Here is an 11363-nt window from a genome sequence, read left to right as displayed (position 1 = left end):
CAGATGCAGCCACAAGTCTTCGCTCCCTCGCACGCGAGCTTGAGTGAGTGAGTGAAGTAACTTTATTTCGGTCCAGAGAAGACGCAGGGAAGACCCCGCGCCAGCCGGCTAGTCCCACGTAGGGACTGCCAAGCCGAGCTTGACGGCCCAATCGCGGGCACTCTGGACGACCAGGGTTAGGTCGTTGAGTTCGGGGCTGCCCAAGAGCGCAGCCCACCTATCCTCGCTGAAGGAGGAGCCGATGGCTTCACACTCCCACAACACATGGTCCAATGTTGCCCTTAGTCAACAGGCAGGGCAGTCCGCACTGGGATATCTTTCAGGGTATATGTCATGAAGAACCGCGAGGTTAGGGTACACAGGGGCTTGTAGAAGTCGAAGAGTAACCGCCCGCGCCCTGCATAAGGCGGGGTGCGGGAGGGGGAATACCCGTCTTGACATATATTAGTGTGTGGTGATTTCATTAAACGAAAGCAAGGGTCCCCCGCGGGGCAGGGGGACTGCTGAGGCGGCGCGGTCAGTGAGTCCTCGCGCGGCCTCGTGTGCGCCCTCGTTAGGGTTAGAGGGAGAAACCTCAATCGACCCCAAGTGAGCGGGAAACCAAATGAGAGAATGCGGAGAGATACTTTTGGCACTTTGGAGAATGCGAAGGGCCTGGGGGGGAGACAATACCGGTTCGGTAGGCCTTAATGGCTGCCTTGGAATCACTATATATTGCCTCTCTGCGACCATCGAGCACAGCCAGCGCGATTGCAACCTGTTCGGCTACCACGGACCTCGAAGTGCGTACTGTAGCGCAGCAAGTAAGCCTTGAATTGGAGTCTACGATGGAGACGGTGAATGCCTCTTGTTGGACATATGCCGTGGCATCCACGAAGCTTGCCTCAATGTGGTTATTGCGGACATGCTCGAGTAGAGCTGTACCCCTGGCACGACGTCTGCCGACGTTGTTTGCGGGGTGCATATTGCGGGGAAGGGACGCGATGTGCAGGTGAGACCTGATGTCGCTGGGCATCCGCACGGCGTCGGGGCACTGGTCGACAGGATTGAGGCCCATCTCGCCGAGTAACTTGCGTCCCGTCGGGGTGCCGGATAGCCTGAGCAGCTGTGAGTGCTCTTGTGCCTCGATAATTTTTTCGAGGGTGTTGTGGACTCCGAGCTTAGACAGGTTTTCGGTGTGGGTGCTTGCAGGTAAGCCGAGGGCAAGCTTAAAGACCTTTCTCATGAGTGAATTGAGCTTGTTCCTCTCTGCAACATGCCAATTATGCATGGCCGCCGAGTATGAAAAGTGGCAGAGAACAAAAGCATGTATAATGCGGATGAGATTGTCTTCCTTGATTCCCCGGTGCCTGTTGGCGATCCTCCGAATGAGGCCGAGAGCACTCTCCGTCTTGGCGGTGATCTTTCTGAGTGCGGTTCCATTGGCACCGTTAGACTCGATATACATCCCCAATATTCGGAGTGAGTCCACTCTGGGCACCAGTGAAAAGCCGTATTTCGCTTACGGACGCCAGTTTCCAATCACGATGGCCGCGGCCTCTGGGTCTTTTCTTGTAGAGAAGTAGCTCAGATTTCGATGGAGAATATCTGAGCCCAGTGGGGCGAAAAAGCGCTCGGTCGCATCGATGGCGCTCTGCATGGCGGCTTCAACTTGGCCGTCGCTCCTGCCGACGCACCAGGTGGTGATGTCATCTGCGTAGATGATATGGTTGATTCCTTGAACCTTCGTGAGCTCCTTAGAAAGCCCGATCATTGCGATGTTAAATATTGTTGGCGAGATGACTGAGCCCTGAGGCGTGCCGCGTGAACCGAGGGTGATCTCTTGCGAAAGGTATCCTTCGATCTTGAGCTTGGCAGTTCTCTGGGTAAGGAAGGATCGGACGAAGTCGTAGGTCCTCTTCCCGAGCCTGAGGCCGGCAATCGACTGGAGAATGAACTCGTGTGAGATATTGTTGAACACCTTCTACAGGTCTAATCCAAGGATGGCTCTGGTATCACCCGTGCTCCGGTCGATGATCTGATGCTTTATCAGCTTCATGGCGTCCTGTGTCGAGAGGCCGGCTCTGAAACCAATCATGTTGTGCGTATACATGTCATTGGCCTCGATGTGCACTTTGAGCCGGTTGAGCAGGGCATGCTCTGCAACCTTACCGACACACGGCGTCAGGGAAATTGGTCTTAGATTATCTATTCCTGGCGCTTTGCCGGGTTTGGGGATGAGTACCGTGCATGCCGCCTTCCACTGTGTGGGGACCTGTCCACTACGCCAGACTTCATTAATCCTTTCAGTGAGGAAGTCGATCGACTCATCATCAAGATTCCTCAGCATCCTGTTAGTGACGCCATCTGGGCCAGGGGCAGATTTGACGTTGAGTGAGAAGAGGACATCTCGGATCTCGGCCGCGGTAAAGTCCTGGTCCAACTGCGGCACCGCACACCCCGCGTAGTCCGGGAACTGGGTAGGGGCAGAGCTATCCGCGACCGGCAGGTACTTGTCTATGATCCTGTCGACAATCAACTCGTCCGGGGTAGAGTCCGCAGCGAGGTGGATGGCTCGCGCGAGGGATCGTCTCTGGCTAGATCTGGTGCTGCCCTCATCGAGAAAGTGTTTGAGCAGACCCCAGCTCTTGCCTGATCTGAGCTGACCCTCGACGGATTCGCAGAGCTCATCCCATTGTTGCTTACACAGGTTCTTGCAGTGATGTTCGATCTCCCTGTTAACCTCAGAAACCTTCTTGCGGAGCCTCCTGTTATGCTTCTGCCCCTTCCATCTCGAGAGGAGGGCTTGCTTGGCTTCCAGCAGGTGCGCCAACCTGTTATCCATCTTGTCAACGTCGAGCTCAGTGACGACCTCCTTGGTTGCCGCCGCGGCGTCATCCTTGATCCCTTTGCACCAACCTTCAAAATCTGTCTCGGCCAACGGTGCGCGCTCGGCTCTGATCTTGCGGAAAACGTCCCAGTCGATCAACTTGAATTTCCTCGTCTTATAGCGGGCAATCGGGAGGGAGACTTCATGACGTAGTGGTCACTTCCGAGGTCTAGAGCCGTGTTGACCCACTTGACCTCCCCTACGTTCTTGACAAAAGAGAGGTCTGGGGTATTGTCCCGGCATGAGGAGTTGCCTCTCCTAGTGGGGAAATCCTTATCGGTGATAAGGGTCATGTCCAGTTCCATCGCAGTCTGCCACAGTTCGCGTCCCTTGGGCGTGTCATGGGTGTACCCCCACAACCTATGTGGGACGTTGAAATCCCCGACGACGACAAGGAGGTGCCCACCGGCCAGGCTGACGGCCCTCTTGAGGAGAGAGTTCGCCCTCGCCCTGCGGTAGCTGGGGCTGCAGTATACGTTGAGGATAAAGAGTCTGTTTCTTCTGAGGCCCTTTCTGGGTGGGTTCATGAGGATTTCAGTCATGACGTACTTGATGCCATCACCAACTGCGCCGAGGTCGCGAAAGAGGCATTTGTACCTTTTGTTGACAAGGGTAGCAACTCCCCTACCTCCTGAATGTGAGGATACTGCGAGTTTGATAGGAGTACTAGTTGCAACTTCCTGAATAACGATGATTTGGGGCTTAACCGTGAGAGTTCTTAAATATTGCTGCAGAAGCGGCTTCTTGTTGGGAAAGCCTCCGCAGTTCCATTGCCAGATACTAAAGTTCTCGTCCGCACTATCCATGGCTAGGCTGAGAGGAGGCTTGAAAGGCCCTGAGAATCGCGCCCTCCGTCGGTGGTGCTAGTACATGACGTCGTGCTGCGACCTGCGAAGGAGCGGGGCTGGGTTCTCTCCTGGCATCGACGTCCTCTAGTTTGCTTATCCGTTCACTGAGTGCACCTAAGCCCATTTTTGGGTGCGCTATAGATTCCTGGACATTGGTTAGCTAGCCTGTATGCTGGCGAAGGCATTCTTGAGTTCTGAGAGCAATCTTATAGTCTCGTCTACCTCTCTATTCTCTACCGCTCAACGCTTGGGCGGGCGAGCTGCGTGGGATGTCTCGGACGTATCAATGGCGACCGGGGTCAAAGCAGGTTGCGGCGAGAAGGGTGAAAGCACGAGCTTCCTAATCTCCGCCATCTCCGCAGCTAGCCTGCGCACTTCTTGTTTAACCTGCGCGTTTTCTTTCCTCAACTGCTCGTTAACTCGTCGCAACTCCTCGAGCTCGTGTGCGTGGTGCGAATCGCGAGTTGGGTCGTCACCTCTTGGACCCTCACGTCCCCCTCGAACCTTGTCGGCCCAGGAGAGCGTGAACTTGCTTCTAAGGGCGGTGGGCGTGCGTGAGCGGGACCTGGTCCCCCTCGACGTGTCGCACCCCGGCCTGGAGATAACTCTGTGGAACACCAGTGAATTCTCGAACACACGTCTTCACAGATTGGATTCAAGTTTGCAACTCCGTCTTCCACCAGGGTTGCCACGAGCGGAAGCAACACTTCTGTACCGCCTATGGCTCGGCGTGGCCTTCACGAGCTCCTATTCCTTCCGCATTGGAATGGCCGACAGCCCTGCTTGCGACACCTGCGGCTGCGAAGAGACGATCGCGCACCTCCTCTGTGACTGTCCACGTTACAATGTGCAAAGAAAAGTGCTCGTGACCGTGCTCGAAAAACTGGACAATCGCCCCTTCACAGAAAAGAAAGTTCTAGGACACTGGTCCAGACGGGTTTCGGCACTCAAGGCCTTAAGGGCTTTGCTCAAGTTCTTAAGGACATGTGAACTGTGCGAACGCCTTTGACTATTGTTGCGCGTAACATCGCGTTACTGTGTACATTTTCTTGCTTTTTTTCTCTCTTCCTTCCCTTTTATTCCCTTTACCCCTTTCCCCAGCACAGGGTAGCCAGCCGGTATTTACACTAGCTAACCTCCCTGTCTTTCCTTCCCTTTCGTCTCTCTCTACAAGACACGCATCTCGTCCACTTTGTTGTCCTTTGTCTCGCGCTGGTAGTATACTCTGAACTTCTAACAAGAAGACCATATCAATACGCGCTATTCATAATGCAGGAACGTAGGCCCATGGCAGGCGCACTTGCCGTAGGGTTTTTCCCCTTTCTGCTCAGCCTCGCACGCCGCTCACCGTTAGCCTGTTTTGTGGAAATAATAATAATTATTATTATAGTATTAATGTTAAATATTATAGTTCCTTCACTGTAATTTATAGCAATCATCCAGATTTCTTAAGCTAAGGTTCTTTAGCGCACGAAAAGCCACGAAAGACAGTGGCAAGACGCGGACACTATAGCGCTGTGTCTGCATCTTGCCATTGTCTTTCGTCCCTTTTCGTGCGCTGAAAAACCTCAGTTATGGAATACCAACACGCCATAACCTACGTTCTTAAGCTAGTCCTGCATTTATCCTGTATTAGATCAACATTGTTACGACATGCTTATAGGAGTCACTTCAAACTGGATTGCTCCCCCAGCCAGAGAAAGTACAAATGAAAGCCTCAATGTTTATTCCTACCTGGTATTCCTAAACACATTACATTTGAGACTTTTATGCCTGTTTGCATTGCCGGCAATTCAATGTTCAAAGCTGGAAAAACTGATTCCTTTTCTTTCTGTCGAAAGGCTGCTTCAATGTCGATAGCAAGTTATAATTATTCATTTCGAAAGTGTTAAGCAACGACTACATATCTAAGTTTTCTTAAGTTTTCTTTCTAATTAAGTTTTCTTTCTCCCTCTCATTAACAGCAATGGAATGAAGCTGTTCACTTTCATAAGTATCAGGATGAAAACAATCTGGAGTTTGTCCTGAGTATTTGTCTGCATCCTATAGTGTGCGTGTTTGTATGAAATTCTGGTGCTGCAATCGCAGTGATGTGCGCATTTTTAAAAATATGTTGCAACAAACTAACGTATGGAGCTTTGTTTTCAAATATACAAGATGTGTGCATGCAGTAACGGCCACATTAATAAGCAAAAAAAAAGACACTGCAGATTTAGTGCCCCTATTGGAATCTATGCCAAGTGAAGTTTTTGTCAAGTGGTCAATTAAATGCTGTTAACGTAACTGTGATATATACAATTGGTCCCATTTTCAACAATCCAACATGTCATCTTTTGCAAGGTTTGTTCATGCACTAAACTGTCCACAAACTATACCAAAATGCAAACGGTAGTTTATGTAGATGCACACTGCGAGACGTCAACACAGTGACGTTTGTCGAGGAAGGGATGGTGCGAGGTTTATGCAGATAAAAGAATGACATGTGCTTATGTACTTGTTTATTTATATACCTCGCAGGCTGCAAGGTTGGAGTATTAGGTGAGGGGGAATAAAAAGTAGTTACAAAAGAAAGAAGGGCACAACATTAAGAAAAAAGCCAACAAAAGAAGCAGCACCAATACAATGCACCAACTAGCCCAACAACGCGTTTCACTGGCACATTACACAATACTTAACAAACAATTACAGAAAAATTACCGCCCATGCACCCTGTAGAGTTGGTAAACCAGCGAAGCGGAAATGTGCGGCCCCGTTGTTTATCACTGGGTTAATTCCGATGGTTTATTAATGTCTTTCTATATTATTGGTTACTTCTGTGTTTCTTAATGAGGTTACAGACACGTTTGTTTTGGGTTTATCACATTGTTTATTTGAAATCCCACACATCGCGCTTCGCACAATCACCATCATGGAGGGTGCAATGAGTGGTTCATTGTGTTCATCCACCGGGTCCATCAAAGTTTTCTGAATTATCTTACGCATTTTTGTTTCGTAAAGCGTTAATCATGGCATTTATGACTCTGTTATGCACTGTAGTTACCAATTGACACACCGGGCTGCACATTTCATTTAATTAAATACAGGGATACATTTTTGAACCTATTGCAAAGTCGGAGACTCCTGCACGCGTGCTCTGCTGTGAGATAGAAACGACCTCACTATCGGTGTAGCCAATGGCCTGCCACACCTTTAGTGTGCGATAATTATGTCATCAAGACCTTGTTTTAATCCCGTCCCACTTTGTGTCCCTTCCCTCCAATAATACGTAGATAAATGTGTATGTTTTAACTGCATAAGCATTTCTATGCCTACCCAACGAGAAATTTGTCTGTACGTCACTTAAGACGAATTCAATGGCTCATACCCCTGCAGTGTGGTTTCTGTGGTCGGACCCCGAGTGTTTCGCCTAGGCATATACAGCTTCACTGTAAAAAGAATGAACACTTTCTGCCAGAGACTAAGACGATAACAAGGCGCACTAACAAATGAAAGTTTATTGAACATGCCTAGTAAATTATGTTTGACAAGCAATCAATCGAAGTTACACAAAAAGGAGAAGCAAAAACTGATGTGTCTGCATACAGATCCCAACAGGAAACGCATCCACCTCCTAAAGTGTAGCAGAGGCCATGTTAACACAATATTCTCCCAATGTCCTTGCATCTATAGCTTCCATAATTTCTCTAGGCAGCCGATCTCCACAAAATGCTAGCTTATTCCTCTACGATGCACTCTCGACATCTGAGCGTGCATTGTAGAGGAAAAAGCTAGCATTCTGTGCAGATCGGCTGCCTAGAGAAATTATAGAAGCTGTAGTTCTAAAAATGCTGGGCGAATCTTTTCATCATGGCCTCCGTTAGACATGGATGCATTTCCTGTCAGGAAACAGACATTAATTTTTGCTTCTCCTTTTTGTGTATGTTCGGTTTATTGCTTGTCAGCCAGCATGTACTCGGTGTGTACAATAAACTTTTGGTTGTTAGATCATGTCGGTTTTCTTGTTCGTCCTATGTGTTCTCTGGTGCCGTTCGCAGCCAGGCTATTCATTATTTTTTAGACTATAACAAGTAACTTTAATGGCCCTTATGATGCTTCTGTGTACCTTATATATATTTTTATGCGGGCAATGTTGCAAGACCGTACAGTGCGAATCAGTAAGAACAGCGCACGCTAACTTCTAATTTAAAAGGCTCATTGTGAAAATACAGTGATTTATAAAGGTTACGAGAAATTAGTACAGCAAGAAAACCTGATAAGAACTAGTGCTTGATGAAACCAAACATCAAAAACAGGAGAGAAAATACAAAAAAATATACAAGTCCAGGGGGAAGAAGCATTGTGATCACCAAGTGCGCATGCGGCCACCTTTCAAGAAACTCAATACTTTTTTTTCCAATGGCATGGAACTGGAAGAGTGTGCTTGCATAAGCAAGCTGTCAGTCTGTCTATTGGAATAAGAACAGTGTTTCTTGAAAGGTGCTGACATGCACAACTGGCGATTGTAATGATTTCTTTTCCTGCACTTGGAATTTTTATCACCAATTTTTATCTAGCCTTCAAAGCTGTCTTTTTTTCTGTTGAACTGTAAAAATCGTCACATTTTTACAATGAACCTTTGAAGCAAGTTAGCCTTCATCTGTCTCTAGTGTCATCCTGTTCATACTGCTTCATGCCATGCACCCTTGCAACATTTATGTGTGCGTGTGCGTGTGCGTGCGCGCACGTGTGCGTGCGTGCGTGCGTGCGTGCGTGTGTGTGTGCGTGCGTGCGTGCGTGTGTTGTGTGTGTGTGTGTGTGTGTGTGTGTGTGTGTGTGTGTGTGTGTGTGTGTGTGTGTGTGTGTGTGTGTGTGTGTGTGTGTGTGTGTGTGTGTGTGTGTGTGTGTGTGTGCGCGCGTGCGCTTGTGTGTGCTCGTGCGTGTGTGTGTGTGTGTTGATTTGGATGTGAAATCAGGGCCTTGGGCAGGGGTCATAAGCCTGTTTGTGTCCTGGAATATCTGCATGGCTATGTATTCTGTAATTTATTTTTGGCCATGTGCTTGCAAGTCGCGTGTCAATATTCTGATTTTCCTTACAATCTTGGGCGATGTGCAGGCCCAGACAGTTTCTGGTGAATCAATGCCGGTGTGCAGGGTGTTGTAGTCTGCAAATTTGCGCTGCACGTGCTGCTTTGATTGCTTTCTGTTCCGGTTTTCAAGGTGTATAGGATGATATGGAATGGTACCCACTTGTATGGGATTTAATTTTATGTAGTGTCATACTACTGTTACACTGCTATTGTCACATCAGTGTACTATATGCGCCCCATGGTTGCTTGCATCTTCATGATTAGCAACCTTCTATGCGTGTCCTATATAGTCTCCTGGCCTAATTGTTTGCTCCCATATTGCATGGTATGGGCCTGTTGTGTTTCACGTTCAGGTGCTCCCGAACTATTGCTCCCGAAGTTTTTGAAGCGAGGGGTAGTCGTCTTTGCATCTCATATGCTAGCTGGCATAGTATCTTGGGACCAGGTTCTGAGCTCTTGAGGCAAAAAATTTCTGCTGCAGGCTTCAACTCTACTCTGTCTAGGTGCTTGTTCGTTTGCTCTTTCTCATAGAGGTCTTCAAGCATGGTAAAGTTGGAAAGACCTATTATTACCTGATGCCTGTATTCGATAAGTTGTCTTTTTTGTGCGCTGCTGGTAATTCATACCGTGCAATACCTTGGACACAAGCACAGCATCTGCGATTTTCCATAGTATCCACTCGTCCACCCCCCATGATTTCGAGATTTTTCTTTTCACCAGGTGCAGAATTTGCGTCCAGGCATGGCATAATTGTTTCACCCACGTGCTGGCTCTGCCGTCATGGTCTTACACTAGCTGAGGACTTGTGTTTGTTGACTTGCGGGTATACTTGTCCAGCTCTGTGTAGCACAATGTGCAATCTGGGGTAGTTCTTGATTCTAGTCTTTTTTACGACGTCGATGTAAGGTGACTTATCAGAAACCGAGAGGTGACATTGACCAAGAAAGTCTGTAGGGTTGTCGAGAGCTTGTTGCATCATTCTCGATTTCTGTATAAGATAGCTATCCCATAGACTGTAGTACACCATAAACTGTAGTACTTCTTGTAGTATGCCTGTGTTGGTGTGGGTGGGCCACATGTACCTCCAACATTCACCCGGAATTTTCTGTCTTTCAATAAGTTACTGTTGGATTTAAGTGCTCTACCAGAAATTTTCTTGCTCATCGTTCTTCTTATTAGAGTAGCGTGAGGTACTGCTGTTAAAAGCCTCTTAACTCTCTGCATTCTTTCATAAGCGGTATTCCACAATGCCCTGTAATAACGTTTCTGCTGCTTACGGCCCACTCATATCTGTCAGAAGGGTCAACTCTTGATAAAGGCTTTCTTTGTGCTGTGCGCATGATGTAGTATGAGCATTCATGTCTTGACATTTATACATCTATAGAACCAGCTTCCTGACAGAGTAATTGCTATGCCTGATCATGCTTATTTGTGCTGTGCTGTTGAACAATACACCCGCCGTGGTTGCTCAGTGGCTATGGTGTTGGGCTGCGGAGCACGAGGTCGCGGGATCGAATCCCGGCCACGGCGGCCGCATTTCGATGGGGGCGAAATGCGAAAACACCCGTGTACTCAGATTTAGGTGCACGTTAAAGAACCCCAGGTGGTCAAAATTTCCGGAGTCATCTACTATGGCGTGCCTCATAATCAGAAAGTTGTTTTGGCACGTAAAACCCCATAATAAAATTAAATTGAACAATACATATTGATGCAATAAATTTTTACACAGTCGAAGTATCAGGAAAGATGCTGGTTTTACAATTCTGCCCTTTGCTTTCGATTGGTGTCAGATTTTGCATAAGCATGCCCCCCTATGCAATGGTATTTAGAAGTTTAAGGGTTCAATAAATGATAATGAGTGCAAGAGTTTCTTTACCTATGACTGCCATTGAAATGCGACTGCCATGGCTGGAAATTCAACCCCTCGCCTTGTGTTAGCAGCAGAATGCTATATCCACAGTGGCGGTTGAATATATTGAACAACAGTTTTGTCATGTACAGATTTGTTTGTTTTTTTCTTGCCTGTATGTAGGTAAAACATGGAATAAGCTTGCCATTGCAAAGAAGCAGTTTGTGGTCCTTAATTGAATAAAGCACATATTGTGTATAGTTGAAGTGCAGAAATTTCTTTTAAAATCCCAGGGTGATATGGTTCTTGCAAGTAGCATGGTATTTCATTACTTATACAGGTAGTAATCACATTGGATATCGTTATCTGCGTTTACACACTAGCACATGTGATCACAAACTTATTAGAAACTGTTATTATAAACATGTAAGGCATGGATGTTTCTGTACACTTGATCATCTGTGAATGTGCAAGAACCGTTCGTGCTTATAAAATTCAAAGAACCACAGGAAGGGGGGGATGCAACTGGCTGACTTCACTGCCCAGTTTTGATTTACTTTCCTTTAACGTGACGTGTTCTACTGTTTGATCTCCACAAGAACAGGTTGTTTCTCTGCTTTTCGCGTTGTTGCACGAGTTTTACATGACGGTGCAGGACGGTACGTTGTCACTGTACCACTACAGAAAGCGAATAATTTACTTAATTTACTAACTGTAGAGTTAATTACCGT

Source organism: Dermacentor variabilis, chromosome 1 (genome assembly GCF_050947875.1).
Source record: "Dermacentor variabilis isolate Ectoservices chromosome 1, ASM5094787v1, whole genome shotgun sequence".
NCBI lineage: Eukaryota > Metazoa > Arthropoda > Arachnida > Ixodida > Ixodidae > Dermacentor > Dermacentor variabilis.
The sequence above is the reverse complement of the archived record's forward strand: the minus strand, read 5'-3'. Positions refer to the sequence as shown.